Below are 16,661 nucleotides of genomic sequence, written 5' to 3'. Positions count from 1 at the left end.
TTATCAGTATGGCTTACGCCGAAGCGTATTAAAAACAGAACTATGCATAGTGAATAAAATATGCTAGGTTTTTATTCCTGGTATATTTTCCAAAGCGTCTTGGTCTAAACATATAACTTTGACACTTCTAATAACAGTGAAATATAAAACACTTCAAACTATTTAAGGTGCTGTCTTCGTTCTTTGCCCAGATCCAGTTTCCAGTTTCAAGGAGATAACAAAAAGCTCGTACTGACGAATCGTACACTTCTTTTGTCTTTCGAGTTGAAAATCTTGTTTAATCACTTTCACCTTAACTATAAAATCTCTGCGTGCAGATAACCTTCCATGAGTCACTATAAGATTGCACCACTCTATCTTGAGAGTACATCTATTTTAGATAAGGATAGTTAGTCATTTCCCAACGAGAATATTTCCCAGATATGGTATCGTTTCTTGACTGATCTCTGTCGGTGATCTTACAGCAGATCGAAGCGCAAGAATAGCCTTTCCAAGTGATTCATTGGTGTTGTTTACCTTACGCATGAGACACTCGGAACACTAGATACCATGCAGTTCCTGATGTGATTAACGCGTCCGTAATTGGACGTTTATTGTGTTCACAAGCTGCGACGTCGTCGCGAAAAAACACAGTGACCCGTATATGTAATAAGTTTCTTTAATTTACGTCTATGGTCACAATCTTTTTTGTTTAACAGATTACCGGTTTCGGTCTTTAATGGCACATAACCGAGAGGTCAGTTCATGCACAAATCCTACACTCGCAACACATTCTCAATTCGGGACTGCTACAGTCGCAGCATGGCTCGACATTTCTATAGCGAACTGCCAAAGACTTGTTGTGATCATACTACTCGAGCTGCTGCTTCACTCTTTGTAAAAGGCGGGCCGATATGATAGTACGAGGAATCCCATGACTTTTGTCACCTCATTGTTTTGTACGCAGGACATAATGCTGTTAAATTTGTTATTATCCTTCCGCATTTGGCGTTTTCTCACAGCGTCAAGCAGGCGAGATGAGTGTTGGAGAATACATTCTACTGATATCACATTGCTAATTCTTGACCAGTATCACACGAGCAGTAGGTAACTTGTCTCACATGTTAAACAGATGCCAACGACGACAGCGATAAAGCGGTAGGAAAATGCCGAAAGAGACCCATTAACTGCCTACCCGGAATTACTCTCACGACATGTGACAGTCGTTTCTGAATGGTCTTGCACAACTTTCGCCACGAGACCACTCCACCAGCGTCATACTTTTGCGTCTGTGGATGAGTAATAAGCACGGTCTACAGAGGAAAAGGGAACATACAAAACAATAGGAAGTTTCATTGTAACGTAACATTCTCCTAAATTTCTGTGTTGACAAAAATTTAAACGGGAAACCAGTTCAGCAGCTTTTCTTCAGCAGCTTTTCTTACGATTGTGATTACCGAAAGTGGCGCGAAATGTAAACGTCATTCTATATTTGTCCTTAGTAATGTCGTAGGGGATATTAGTTCCGGGCTCTACTGCTAAAGAAATTATGCTTAAAAATCGTAGGCTAATTATACGTCTCTCCTATATGAAATTGGCTATTAATAATCAGTCACAATTTGACATTCGTTAATACAAGGCTATAAATGAAACCGTACCTCACTCCACACGGTTTTTAACCTTGTTCCTATAGAGAAGGAGGACAGTTATCCGAAGAAACCAATTTTGCAACCATAAAAATGTTCGCTCACTTGCGTAGTAGCTTGACCATACCGGGGACAAATACAAATAGTTCTTAAAATAAACTGAATCTTAAAAACATAAGCTATAAAAAGAAATAACATGTTGGGCGTAATAAACAAGATACAAAATAAATTTACGGCAAAAATTACAGGACACATTCCTCGCTCGCACACGAAGAAATTTTGTTAAATGACCGTGGATATGGAAACGCTTTGTTTCCATGTTACAACTCATTTTCTCCAACGAGTTTCAAAGAGAACAGATTGTAAATTTTCACAATCGGCATGTATGGTCAGACGTCAATGCTCGTGCGACTGTTGAAGCAATTTATCAACAAAGATTTTCTGTCCATGTCTGGGCCAACATTGTTGGTGACTGTTTAGTAGTGCCTCACTTTCTTCCATTCATGCTCAGCGGACAAAGTTATCATAATTTCGTATAGACTGTTCTACCTGATCTGTTAGCAGATGTGCCTTTAGCTGTGCGACAAAACATGTACTTTGCGCACGATGGAGCACCCCCTCATTTTAGCGTTAATGTCCGTCGGCTTCAAAATAACAGATTCGGTGACAGGTGGATAGGTGCAGGTGGACCAGTTGCCTGGCATCCGCGCTCTCCAGACCTAAGCCCAATGGACTTTCATTTGTAGGGGCATTTGAAAGCTCTTGCGTATGGAACCCCAGTACAAGGTGTTCAGAGTCTCCGTGACTGTTTCGTGGAAGACTGCGAAATTACACGAAACACTCCGGGGTGCATACGTGCATCCGAGATTCAGTACGACGACGTGTTGACGCATGCACCAATGCCCACGGAGGGCATACTGAACACCTCCTGTGAGAGACAGTTGCATGTGATATGCTGGTGCGTTCTGTTTGTGTGTGTTTCCCATGATCAGTGAGTTGGGGAAAACGAGTTGTAACATGGGAAAAAAGCCTTTCCAGACTCTTGTCCATGTAACATAATTTCTTCGTCTACGTGTGATGAATGTGTCCTCAATTTTTGCCGTACATTTTTGTTACATCCTGTATAAACTATATATCGTAAACATATCAACAGGAAAACAAAAAACCGTGGCTTTTAAGGGAAAAGACCCAAAAAGATCAAAAACAGTTGTTGATAATGAAATACTAGAACAAGCTAACTACCAAGGATGTGACACGTGAATATAATGGAGATACAAAGCAGAAACTAGCTATACTTTAGTATAGGGAATAATGACTCACATTGAACAATATGAGAATAGACGTAGGCAACAGAAATGAGATTTCTCAGAGCAGTAAAATGATAAAGTAGATCAGATATATGATTGTTGACAGTAGAGTGAACATCTATAGATTACCAAATCAAATCCACGAAAACAAACCTAAAGGGAGAAGAAAGAAGACAGCGTAAAAGATGACAGTCACAACAGACATATGCCTAACGCTTGAAGCGCAAAAGAAAAGTGAAATCATTTTTGTTTTATAAATTGATTTTTCTCAAGAGAGAAATATATTTGCAATCGTGTAAGTGAGGCGAGACTGCGGGATCAGCCCGGTATTCGCCTGGTGGGATGTGAGAAACCGCATGCTGTCTGCTCGACACACCGGTCCTCGCCCTTAAACCCCGAAAGCTGCGTGTTAACGCGTGCAGGTATCCGGGCGGACTTTAGTGAGAGACAGAACTAATTAAAAGAGTGCTTGTAGAGACTGAGTAAGGCTGGTTTGACAGGAATTTGAACTCTGTTCCTCCTGAAAAAAATGGCTCGGGTCCTCTCGCGCGCGATTCTGATAAAACGAATTAAATCGACGCATGGCGAACATGGTGATTAAATATGCAAATGAACCTGTAAGTTGAAACTACCTGGCAGACTGAAACTGTGTGCCGGACCGAGATTCGAACTCGGCACACAGTTTTAATTTGCCAGAAAGTTTCATATCAGCGCACACTCCTCTGCAGAGTGAAAAATGTCATTCTAGAACCTGCAAGTTAATTGCAAGGATGCAAGAACGATGTCAGTGGAGCAACATGACATTTTGCCAAGGAAGTTAGAGGATACATTTCACTCTGCAGCGGGATTTTTAAAATGTTTGAAAAGTCCGAATTTTTTTATCAGTAAATGCAGGAGTTTTCTGCACTTTACATTCTTTCTTTCTTTACTGCGATGGAATTATCCTTGCATTCGCTCTGATCGATTTAAAGAAACCAATAGAAACTTAGTCCAGTATGGCCGGACGATAGTTTAAAAACTCTTTTCTTACATACGTATCATCTATGCTAACCAACGCCTTATCTCGTTCGGCAGAGTGCCAGAATGTTTGTGACATTCATACAATTTCTGAACTACCCTGGCGCTGTGAATAACGGTTTACGCAGTCCCCAAGTTCCTGGCCGACGTACCGAACACTGCCAGCTAATGAGAGATAATGGCTTTGTCTGCTGTAGTGTAAACAGCCCTTTAACTATCCTCTAGGCTAGACACGAGATTCTACTGTTTGCGCATGAATAACAAGACGAGTACGTTGCTCTTGAAAGCAGCGGGTGATAGCGGAAGTTAAGTATACTGCACTACAGAATTAATGAATCACTTATTCGAAACCCATAATTGACTCCCATTACGACGCCTAAGTTTAAAATTTGGCTCCAAGCTGCTTACAGCCTTCCTCTGTAACAATGCAAAAGCGCGGCGCCCTGCGACATCGCCCTCGGTTTCGAACAAGCTTCAAACAGCAAGGTGTCGGCGCATGAAAATAAAGTCCACAGCTCATGAGTTCAAGCGACGTTTAAGGTGTGCTAACGAGTTACATCGGTACCAAGTTTCACCACAATTCTGCCCAACGCCACCATGAGCATGTAACGGAAGGGAAAGTTGTCCCAGCGTCTCTCTTACATTTGACCCTTTCTTTTGACACCTCTGCGATGGAGGTCAGTGCCAAGGCGGGCAGCATCGAAACCTCGCGGATTTATTACGAGCGGCCGACGCAAACACGCCAGACACACTGCCGCTCAAAAGCGGACGAGGTACAAAGAGCGTCGATGAACCCCCCCCCCCCCCCCGCCCCCTCCCGGAGGGTTGATTTGATTTCCACATACTTCGAAAACGACGGTTTGAACTGCGATTAGCAACAGGCGACATTCTTGGCAACCTTTCAAACTACATACGGTGTCTGTCGTTCAGTTCTTCTCTGAGGACATGCGATCACATTTAATAGGTTGTAGTGTCAAGAGTAGCCAAGGAAGTCTTCCTTTTGCTCACCGCACTGCGAACTGTCGTTTTCGACCGCGAAATATGTGGGGATCAACGCTGGGCGTCGCGATTCTGATCTCCATCGCAAAGGAAGGCACGAAATATTGGTAAGAGGGGGTGTAACGGTCTTTTCATCATCAGGCACATTCCAGAGGAAGGGCGTAGGCACCGTTGAGAGAAATTTGAATTTGCTGGTCGCAGTGGGAGGTGAATACGGGGTTTCGAAAGAGTGGTCCTTTAGATCTGTTACCCAGTGTATATTTGAAACCATTCCTCAAAACACTGTATTGGCTACGTTGGATCTCGAGGGCGTACTGTGTTTTCAGTTGTTATTCGTGAGGTTCGTAGGCGGGGGTTACCGTGTCAGAATTTCGAAGGGTGACGCAATCGGCACGATACAGCTCGTTCAACTGAGACAAACAGTTTCTTCTTTTCGCTGTTTTGAAAGCTGTCATTTTGTCAAAGGCGGCTTATTGTTTTGACAGTCTCACATTCATCACATCCTCACCGCCCATTCTGTCTACTTTTTTGATAAAAACAGGTGGTACGCGTTTTGTTGTACGGTACTTGCAAAGATGCTTTTGGTTTACACAGCTGACATTCTGTTTACGTTCTCGTCTACTGTTTGTGTTTAGCCAATTTCTCACACTATCAGTTCTAATTTTTTTTTCAAAAAATGGTTCAAATGGCTCTAAGCACTATGGGACTTAATATCTGAGGTCACCAGTCCCATAGGCTTAGAACTACTTAAAACTAACTAACTTAAAGACATCACACACATCCATACCCGAGGCAGGATACGAACCTGCGACCGTAGCAGCAGCGCGATTCCGGATTGAAGTACCTAGAACCGCTCGGTCACAACAGCCGGCAATTTCTTTTTTCGTTTAGTTTTTCGAACGACTCCATTATTGGATAAAGTGCATGTTGTGACACCATTCTTCTAGGTCTACGTGACGTATTTATGAAGGTACCGTGGTCAAATCACGCCCGAGGTGCTACTTCTAGTCACCGAGGAAAACAATATTTTCACTTCCAGGGTTCTGTCAGCAAGGTCACAGAGATGGAGGCGTAGCGTTTGCTGCAGCATGTCTTACGGTGTGAAGATGCATAATAGTACAGATGGGTTGTTTGATCAAGTACATTAACACTTTTCAATATTCGTGTCAATACAGCTCTTACTATTACACTGCACACTTTTGCAACAGCTTAGCATGTAGGTAATTTGGTAGGGAAACGGCCAGCGGACTCATTATAGGTCGTTCCGAGCTACGATTATTCGTTTTATGACTGTAAACAGATTCGTCCTTGATATGGAGTAATTAATGTTCTGTTATACCTTTGCAGTATAATTCAGGTTTTCTTTTATTATAGTTTTAAAATAGTATATTTAATTAAACTGATTATTTTAAGATAGTATGCGGCTCACCTACAATCATAAACAAAAAAATCAATAAATTTAAATGTTCCACAATAGCCTCGAGTATGTGTAGCGCTACTACAGAACTAGCGTGATAACTAAGAACTTGGTAAGCCACTGTAAAAACGAGAATAAAATCCGACCATTGGATATCGCTATATTGAGGTACTGGTGATACCAAACGGCACCCAGAAAATTATTTAATGTTATTCAGTCAAGGGAACTTGAGCGAGTGTACTGACATGTTAAATCAAGTTCTTAGTTCTTGAAATTTAGACTGTACCATTCAGTCACACTTCTCAGACCTAAATTCGCGTTGTCTCTTGATGGACATCTACTGTCGAACCATTACGTGTATAAGTTTTGAACACTACTGAAGGGAACGTTGGCGCATTGTCTGTTTGCTATATAAGAACCGGAGATGATGAACACATAGGACTGCGAAATAATAATTCAGATGTACATTAAGGCAGACGCTGCAATAAGTGGCGAGATTAATAGAATCGTTATTTTGTATTGACACTATTCGTGACATGGCAGACAGTCCACCGCCTACGTTCTTTGCATTATTGCTGATCCTGTAAGTCAGTCGGAAATCAGGAGAGACGCACTGAGTGCACTGAGAATTTTAGTCACTCGTAGAAGACTGGTCGACTAGCTTAATGGTTGAGGCGACAGCTTATGGAAAATATGAAATACAGGTTCGAGATCTGAACCTGACACAAATAGACATGTACCGCATCACTTTAGATGTATACGTGGCCATTGCGTTAAGTGATAATATTCCCCGGAAGTTTTATTTCGTGTGAGTTGTTTTGGATCGCTCCTGATAATTTGGTTACAGACATGAAGCGAAACGTGTTGCCTGAATATTAAATGGCGTTATGTATAAAGCTGATTGGTAAGAAAGTGGAAAAAGTAAAAGGTGGCTTGGAGTTCTTACTGATTTCAAGGTTATTAGAAACGGAATATAAAACAATAAGCTGATGATGGTATATGGGCAGGATTACAACAGTTTTTTGAAACGATTGTAAGGAAACACAATAAAACCTATTTTAGGATGACTGGACAGGGATCGAACCCCGTTTCTCCAGAATACGCGTCCATAGTCCCTATCTCTCTGTACCTGTATCGATTATGCTGGAAGATACATTTTTTATTGCTGCTGTTCACGCTTTTTAAGTAGAAATTTTAGAAAGGTCACAGAGCAATGGAGGTAACCGAACACAGCACAAAAGGCAGCCATTTAGAACGAAAAAAGTGAGTGATTGTTTAAATTCTTTATGTGAACAACCGATCAATATAGGAGGTGAATATTCCCTCATATAGCTAATCGTTTCTTTCCATAGAATGAGCACAGCAAACGCCGAGACTGTACAGAACAACTGTCTTATCTATGTGTACTTTTATTAAATTGTATCTGAATTGCCATTGTAGAATGAAGATTATATTTATAACTTTAAACATATCATCTTTTTAAATAATTTAAGTAATCAATAAATTATGTGACGGGTAGAGGTCTTGAAAATCGTTTTCAAGTATCTGAAACAGTCACGGTCAGTTAACAGTCACCATGGCCTAAAACAAACATGGAAACAACAAAAACACGACACATTACCGTCCCTAATACGCCTTGGGAAACCGTTGGTATTTAAAACAGCTTCAGTCATCTATGAATGGACAAATTCAGCACTTGTACGGTTATGACGAGAATCTGAGGCCTTTCTTCCTGTAAAATAGTGGCAAGTCCACTTAGCGATGATGAAGGCGAACAGCGATCTCGCCAAAGGGCTCAATAATATTGAGATCGGTTAACTATGGAGGGCAAGGAAGGTGCAAGAATTCATCCTAGAGTTCGCGAAACAAGACCTGGACGGTACGAGATGTGTGAATAGGTGCCCTGGCGTTTTGGAACACAGCATAGGCCGTCGGGATCTGAATCATAACTTGGACCTGCTCAGCCAAAATGGCCAGTAATACGACCTTAGACAGTAGCTATGTGGCCCATACGATACCACGATTTGGCTGCCCAAATCATCACCGAACACCCGCCATGTTTCACTCCTGGGACGTAACTCGGCCATAATTTGGAAATAGTGTGCAACAACACACATCCGACCGAATGACTTTCTTCCATTCCTACATAGTACAGGTTCTATGGCGTTGGTACCAAGTTTGATGTATACAGAGCTACCTTCGCGTTGTTTTGGTGCCGTCAGGAACGCGAATGCAGTTCTACAGCTCGTCCGCAGGACGTGTTCTAGTGACTAGCGTGGCTGCCTCTGGATCAGGGGTCCCGGGTTCGATTCCCGGCCGGCTAGGCGATTTTCTCTACCTGGGGACTGGGTGTTTATGTTGTCATCATTTCATCATCATCATCATCATTTGTGACAGTGGCTAGATTGGACTGTGTAAAAACTGGGTCTGTGTACGGCGCTCATGACCGCGCAGTTGAACACCCCACGAACCAAACATCACCATCATCATCAGTTCTACAGCTTATCGTCACAATGCTCTTCAATGATCGTCTGTCACTTTCGTTTGCTTTGTAACTTCGCAGATGATATTGCTGCCCTTTCCCTGTGTGCTGTATAAGTCTTCGATACGATGCCTCTTGAAGCACCAGAAACTTCGGCTACCTTGATTACGGAAGCATCCACCATACCAGCCCTCGTTCGACTTCACTTCGCTCTGACATAGCGCGCTCGCAACCACACAGATCCCTCCCTGTTCCGACCTCGACTGCAACGTACCGTACCGAGGATACCGAACAGGTGCCGTTCGTGGTCAAACACACACCAGCGCAACCTACTGACTGAACTGTGTTCAAGCATGCATTTCTCGCAGTGTTTGCATATTTTTGTCCAACCCCTGTATCTCTCACTGATGAATAGTACGTACAGCTTATTCCGATACTAGTGTAACACGTTTTGCATTTTAACCGCAGTGAAATACAATTTCGCCATCTTTGAATAAGTGACATAAAATTTACCTTATGATTCTGCATTATTATTTAAACTTGCTGCCATCACTGTGGGTGCGGACAGGGTGACAGAAATCGGAATGCTAATCGCGGGTGACTAAGAGACGGAAGTTGAGATGCAGTTGGCTGTAGTTCCACGCGTCGCTCTGTTGCGTCATGTGAGTCTCCTAGGCCAGACGTGGCCTTGCCGAGACATCAATCCCTTCCCCTTCCTCGGCTCCCCCCCCCCTCCCTCCCTTCCTCCCACCGTAGCCGTCCAGCAGCTCGCCTAACTATATCAACAGACGACCGGTTCCTCCGCTACCAATTGCTTCAGAGGAGCTACCTAGGTGAGACAACCTTTGACGGCTATTCACGCTCGTACTTCTCACTACACTGTGCATTTCCACGTGACAGGTGAGAGGGCCTTGACGGCTGTTTATGTTCGTATTTCTCACTGTACTATGCATTTCCATGTATTTCACTGTCTAGAAAGGCGACCACAATTCTTAAGTAATGGTCTGTATCAATATTGTGCATTTTTGTCTTGTGATAAGTTCGTTTGGACTGGATGAGTGCGTTTTGGTATAACTTTTCAGTTTGGTGGACCTTCGATAGCCTGTGTAGTTATTATTAAGGCTCACTTAGTACTGACAGCATTGTGTGGCTGATTGGAAGACGTGTGACGTCAGTACAACGAGTATTTCAGCAATCGACTGTAACTGAAGTTTCTTGAGAGACTACAGTTTTCGAACTCGGCCTCAAGGTTTTCTGACATCGGTCGCTTTTGACTTGATCACCGCAAAGAACATTTTTTCCAGAAGCAAAATTTAAAAAAAAGTATGAAGAACATGTTGTTTAGCTGCCAGTGGGACGTTAACCAGCATTACTGCCTCTCTTGTAAATTAGTTCGTTACGAAAATATGAACAGGAGAACATCTTTTTTAAATATCACCTTTTATTTTTAATTCTGTAATATACTTTTTCTCCTCAAAGTCGATGCGAAAACGTGTCACAGTCTACCGTTTTGCAAACATTTTTTTATTAAAAACGTAACAATAAGGTGACTTTGACTCGCCTGTTACATTGCAGGTACCCATGTTTGCTGGATTTCACAGTAAACATATGGAAAGTCAAGGAAAGTGCAAGAGAAGGTAGAATTGCTGCTCATCTATGGAGAATGTAATTTAGCAGAGCAATGACTGCGATAATGTTACCTTATTTACAATACGGATTCTTGTAGTTTAGTACTATAACATGTTTTAAACGATATGCTGAGCACCTTCGTTGGTGTACATCGTACTCACACAAATCTTCAGCTAGAAACAGTTGACTGAACGACCGGTGTGGTGTGCGTTTTCCTTGTGTTTCCACCTGTTTACTGTCAACTCCAGCAAGTGCACGGGTTGCTTAGCTCAGGATATCTGCGCTGTGCGCTAATACAGAAGAGCCAAAGTCAGTTTTGTGTTACGATTTTAATGAAGTAATGTTTACGTGAATGGTACCCTGTGATAGTTTTTGAACAGGTCTTGAGGAGAAGAAGTGGCTTACAGAACAAAAAATATAGGGCCCTATTTAAATCAAAGACGCTGCTCATATCTTCTTTATTAACAAAACTATAATAAAAGTAATCATGGTAGTTAAACAATATTTGCTTGATGTATTTTTTTATTCTAGACCAAACGTTATCTGGAATGATGGAGCTAAATGGGACACTACACATATAGTGGTTATCGGCCCGTTAGTAACATTTTTTTCCCTCAGACTGTCTGTCTAATTTGAGTTACTCAGATTAACTAATATTACGTTGGCAATAGTGACCACCGTCGTCATGCATAACAAACTTTCGTTTACTCCTGTTACCGCTAATGTTGTTACCACGGATGGAGCGAGGCCGGAGTGGGTAAGAGGGTAGGGGGGGGGGGTTGTTGGTGCGAAATGGCATGTCGACGTCCATGTACTGATTTCGCTTACGTAAGGTAACGGTGGCCGCACGTGTGGATAATGCCAAAATTTGTTTACTCGTGTTTTTCATATTTTTCATTGCTGTAGTAATGTTTACTAATTACATACGTTCGTCAGAGAAAAAGAACTAGGTAATTATCGTCTTTAGATAGATGCACAGTACAATAATTTCACAAAGGACTCCAGTGCAGTTTGCCTAGTACACAAAGTAAACTAAATACGCGACTGTACACAGTACGTGACATTGACTGGTTGCTCTGCAACTGCTGCGGCCAGCAGTTGGTTCATATCTGGTCCTTTTACTGCGCCTCCGTACTACAGCGACGAACTACGTCTGGCGTGAAAGGCGAAATGCCATGCCCGAATATTACCCTCTACGTGCTGATTATCTCTGTGAAATATAGTATCTAAGAACAGAGCTGAAGTTCACTGTTTTGAAGAAAAGTAAGTCCAACCGCTGCCGAGGTCATGAGAGTCGTGGAGCTAGCTGGGATTGTACAAGGTCAGGGAAGGCTACCGACTGTGGCAACGTTCAAGGAACTTCCTGCGTACAAAATTTTAAAGATATTGGAAAAACACTGGAAACAGTCAGTGAGATCTGCGCGACTCTTCTCCCCAGAATTAATCAATCGCCCTCCCATTGACGTGCGACAGCTTTCCGCCTTCCGTAGACTGCGCTTTACGTGTTTACCATTCGGGCAATACTTCGCCTATATTTTTCGTGACGAACAATGAATGAATACTGTAAGTTAGTGGACCATGAAGTCCACCTTCCGATATACGACGCAGACCGGGTTTTCTCCATTCCTATTCTATGGTACACCCAAGGAGAGCAGCTAATGGTCTCTATTTTCTGTGTGAAATTAATGATGAGGATACAAAAACATTAGGTTGTGACAGCAGTATTTGAAATTCCTCACAAAAGGAAACGAGACTGCTGGCACTGCTAAGCAATTGTTTATCGAGCGCTATTAGTGTTCGACTGTTTCCGACCTTTAACTGTGTCCTCGGTACAGAACAAGTTCATCAAAAGCGATTAACCCACTGACAGTGGACGAGCAATTAGCTCCATTAGACGGCGAAAACGGCCGAGGCCTCCCGCAGTCTCATGGAAAACGACACTGATCTACGTCGATGAAACTTCTCACAGTACAAGGATATAGTTCGACTCCGATAAAGGGTCGCGTACTATTGCGCCACGATAAATATGAGGAGGTATCCGAAATTTCACGGAATAAACTCATTGAAATTAATATGTCTCACCTATGTCTTTATCGGAACAATCACTTTTATATCGGGAGCGAATATAACGATCCCAGTATTTCTGTCACGTTTGAAATGCAGCCTAGAGGTGTTTCTTAGGCTGTTTAGTAGTCTCTGCGATTCCACTTGAACCTGCTCCATTGCACAAAACCTCGCTCCTTCAGCCTGACTTAGGTATTTGGAAAGAGGATGAAATCACATTGAGTTAAATCTTGCGAGTCAAAAATTCTTAAGTATTTCAGGTTGCAGGCGATCTACAATTGTCAGGGTGAAATACTCAGTAGTTCGTACGCCATTTATCAGCTTTTTATGACCATCTCACTAATATCAAAACAGTAGATCGACATGAAGGACTTAATGTTACTCTTGTCGAATATTTTTCTTTTGTGGTCGAGAAGGACAATTTTATTGTGACGACTGCTGCTTACTTTCTTCCCCAGTGACTCAAAGAATGTTAGTATGGTCTTGAAGCAGCAACCTGCAGATTTGCAAGCTTTGTTACTTCTGATTGTTTTGAAACAGTTATATCACAAACTTCGACGCAGTCTCAGTCATGTTCAGCTGTTCTGACAGAATCACGTGCAGCACAACCTATCCCGAAGGTGTTGTGGAGGTCCTAGATGGTCTCTCTACCATCTCGCAGAAACAGATCCCTCGCTTTCTGAACATTTTGTGGTGCAATTCCAGTTGATGCAGGCCGGAATCGGTGTCGACATTCGCACGCCAAATCACGCAGCACGTATCCGTTTGCCACGCTGATTCCACACGTGTAACTGGTCAGACACCCAGTGATATTTCAGTGTAATCGTAACTATTCGCTTGCAAAAGTCAAATTCCGGGAACCCTGAATTCGGAAACTACCGCCTCCTAATACGAAGAGTCTTGTTTCTTTTGCGCGGAAAAGTACATGAAATCAGCATATGCAATGTTAGCAGTAAATATTGTTACCTTTTTTTATAATAATAGTGCAATAGTACTAGTAATAGTAATAACAATAATGATGAATTAGACATCCGACATTTCCCACTGTCGATAATATTGCATTTGCTGTTAGAGCTATTGTTCGCCTGTCATAGCATTTATAATAATTAATTCGGAAAAAAATACACAGCAGATAATAGGTCGAAAAAAATCTTAGGAGAAACTTTATGGTACAAGGCACATAAACAAGAATAAGCAGGTAGAGCTAGCAGTAAATTAATGTACTAGCACCACAAAATTACTAACAGAAACTAACATGGCGTTTTACAGAGGACACTAATGTATCCCTGTAATCCAGGGTTATATTTTATCGAAATCCTGCAAACTTGTGGCATCGGAACGTTAGAGCTTCATCTGAAGATGGTCGTCCGAAGAAACTGAAAAGTATACGAATGAGTAACGTGACCTGAAATACACTCCTGGAAATTGAAATAAGAACACTATGAATTCATTGTCCCAGGAAGGGGAAACTTTATTGACACATTCCTGGGGTCAGATACATCACATGATCACACTGACAGAACCACAGGCACATAGACACAGGCAACAGAGCGTGCACAATGTCGGCACTAGTACAGTGTATATCCACCTTTCGCAGCAATGCAGGCTGCTATTCTCCCATGGAGACGATCGTAGAGCTGCTGGATGTAGTCCTGTGGAACGGCTTGCCATGCCATTTCCACCTGGCGCCTCAGTTGGACCAGCGTTCGTGCTGGACGTGCAGACCACGTGAGACGACGCTTCATCCAGTCCCAAACATGCTCAATGGGGGACAGATCCGGAGATCTTGCTGGCCAGGGTAGTTGACTTACACCTTCTAGAGCACGTTGGGTGGCACGGGTTACATGCGGACGTGCATTGTCCTGTTGGAACAGCAAGTTCCCTTGCCGGTCTAGGAATGGTAGAACGATGGGTTCGATGACGGTTTGGATGTACCGTGCACTATTCAGTGTCTCCTCGACGATCACCAGTGGTGTACGGCCGGTGTAGGAGATCGCTCCCCACACCATGATGCCGGGTGTTGGCCCTGTGTGCCTCGGTCGTATGCAGTCCTGATTGTGGCGCTCACCTGCACGGCGCCAAACACGCATACGACCATCATTGGCACCAAGGCAGAAGCGACTCTCATCGCTGAAGACGACACGTCTCCATTCGTCCCTCCATTCACGCCTGTCGCGACACCACTGGAGGCGGGCTGCACGATGTTGGGGCGTGAGCGGAAGACGGCCTAACGGTGTGCGGGACCGTAGCCCAGCTTCATGGAGACGGTTGCGAATGGTCCTCGCCGATACCCCAGGAGCAACAGTGTCCCTAATTTGCTGGGAAGTCGCGGTGCGGTCCCCTACGGCACTGCGTAGGATCCTACGGTCTTGGCGTGCATACGTGCGTCGCTGCGGTCCGGTCCCAGGTCGACGGGCACGTGCACCTTCCGCCGACCACTGGCGACAACATCGATGTACTGTGGAGACCTCACGCCCCACGTGTTGAGCAATTCGGCGGTACGTCCACCCGACCTCCCGCATGCCCACTATACACCCTCGCTCAAAGTCCGTCAACTGCACATATGGTTCACGTCCACGCTGTCGCGGCATGCTACCAGTGTTAAAGACTGCGATGGAGCTCCGTATGCCACGGCAAACTGGCTGACACTGACGGCGGCGGTGCACAAATGCTGCGCAGCTAGCGCCATTCGACGGCCAACACCGCGGTTCCTGGTGTGTCCGCTGTGCCGTGCGTGTGATCATTGCTTGTACTGCCCTCTCGCAGTGTCCGGAGCAAGTATGGTGGGTCTGACACACCGGTGTCAATGTGTTCTTTTTTCCATTTCCAGGAGTGTATGTATGAGTTATTTCAATATTACATATTTGTTTATATGATATCTGTTGTGTTGCCTCCGAGCACATTTCAAAAGTTATAAGGGAATGTTTTCCTTAGTTAGGTAGGAAGCTAAAACGGACGACAGAGAATCTGGGACGTCGCTGAAGTATGCTGGGACCTTTGACTCTGGGCGGTGATAACACCGATATATCTTTGGACTTCTGCGCAACGGGCTATAACGAAAATACAGGAGAGTGTTCAAATATATGTCTTGTGTGGTAGAGTATAAGTGTCACGTCGTCAATATTGCTATATTTTTGTTCAACTTCTGGTCGTATGCTGAAAAGACAAAACATCACAGAAGTCCTTTTTGTTTTTTAAGTTCAGTTTGGCATGCAGATTATCCTCATATCTAGTACTGCGAGAAGCAGTTCGTCCTAGGAAGATCTACAATCGTCTGCATGTAACGTTAAACTGCTGTTTTTTAAACGACTGCTTTTCAGTGAGGATCCCATCGTACTACTTTTCTCCTCCTCGTAATTAGAATTTTTTCTGATTACATCACATCATTTTTTCATCTATCCTTGCACCCAGAGTTCGGTATGACATTTTCCCAATGTCCTATAGAAAATGCATCAACTGTTATCTCGTATTTTTAATTTCAGTATCGGGATTTATTTTAAATATCTTCCATGATAGCACAGAGGACCATACGGGACAAAAAGGGTAAAAACTGTTGCTGAAGACACAGCTTGGAGTAATAAGTAGTCGAGGACTATACTGAGGTGAAGAGGCAGCCATACAGAGGCAGTAGTGGGACCACTCCACAGGGGAACCGATTTTCAGTGGCGGAGGCAATCACAGCAGTGGTAGGACATGACCAGCAGAGGGGCATTTAATATAATCTTTAAATTCGACCGTAACACTCGCTAGACATGCGATGTACTCCGGCAGTTTGACAATTTGCTAGCGGTTTGATCCGTTATTGTAAGATTGCGGAATGTTTTCGGTACTGATATCGAGCCCTTGACTTCATTGTGTATTGGTAGAGGTATGTTCCGTCTATGCAACTAATTGAAGCAGTTTGTTTATTTCCATGCGCGTTTCGGTTTCTTTACTTGGGAAGCATCTTCAGTGGCGATTTCCAGCGCTGTTAACTCATGCGTGTGGTCCTGGAGATGTATTCGTTAGTTTTCACGCTCCAGCTGGCCGATTTAAAGTGAGTGTGATATATGCGATGCGACAAGGGTGGGCGAAAGAACGCCAGAAATTGGCCAGCTGGAGCATGAAAACTAACGAATACA

At 43.4% G+C, this 16,661-nt stretch overlaps 1 protein-coding gene across 1 annotated transcript in view; it reads left to right on the top strand.

Annotated features, from left to right (window-relative positions):
• The first annotated feature begins 9,647 nt into the window (after positions 1-9,647).
• The window catches only part of LOC124777935 (cytochrome P450 9e2-like), a 64,226-nt gene continuing 57,212 nt past the window's right edge, over positions 9,648-16,661 (top strand). The window contains exon 1 of the mRNA XM_047253488.1: positions 9,648-9,747. The gene's annotated coding sequence lies outside the window, so the exon portion shown is untranslated. The remainder of the gene's footprint in view (positions 9,748-16,661) is intronic.

The sequence above is a fragment of the Schistocerca piceifrons genome, chromosome 2 (assembly GCF_021461385.2).
Source record: "Schistocerca piceifrons isolate TAMUIC-IGC-003096 chromosome 2, iqSchPice1.1, whole genome shotgun sequence".
NCBI lineage: Eukaryota > Metazoa > Arthropoda > Insecta > Orthoptera > Acrididae > Schistocerca > Schistocerca piceifrons.
This window is presented reverse-complemented; position numbering and strand designations above follow the sequence as displayed.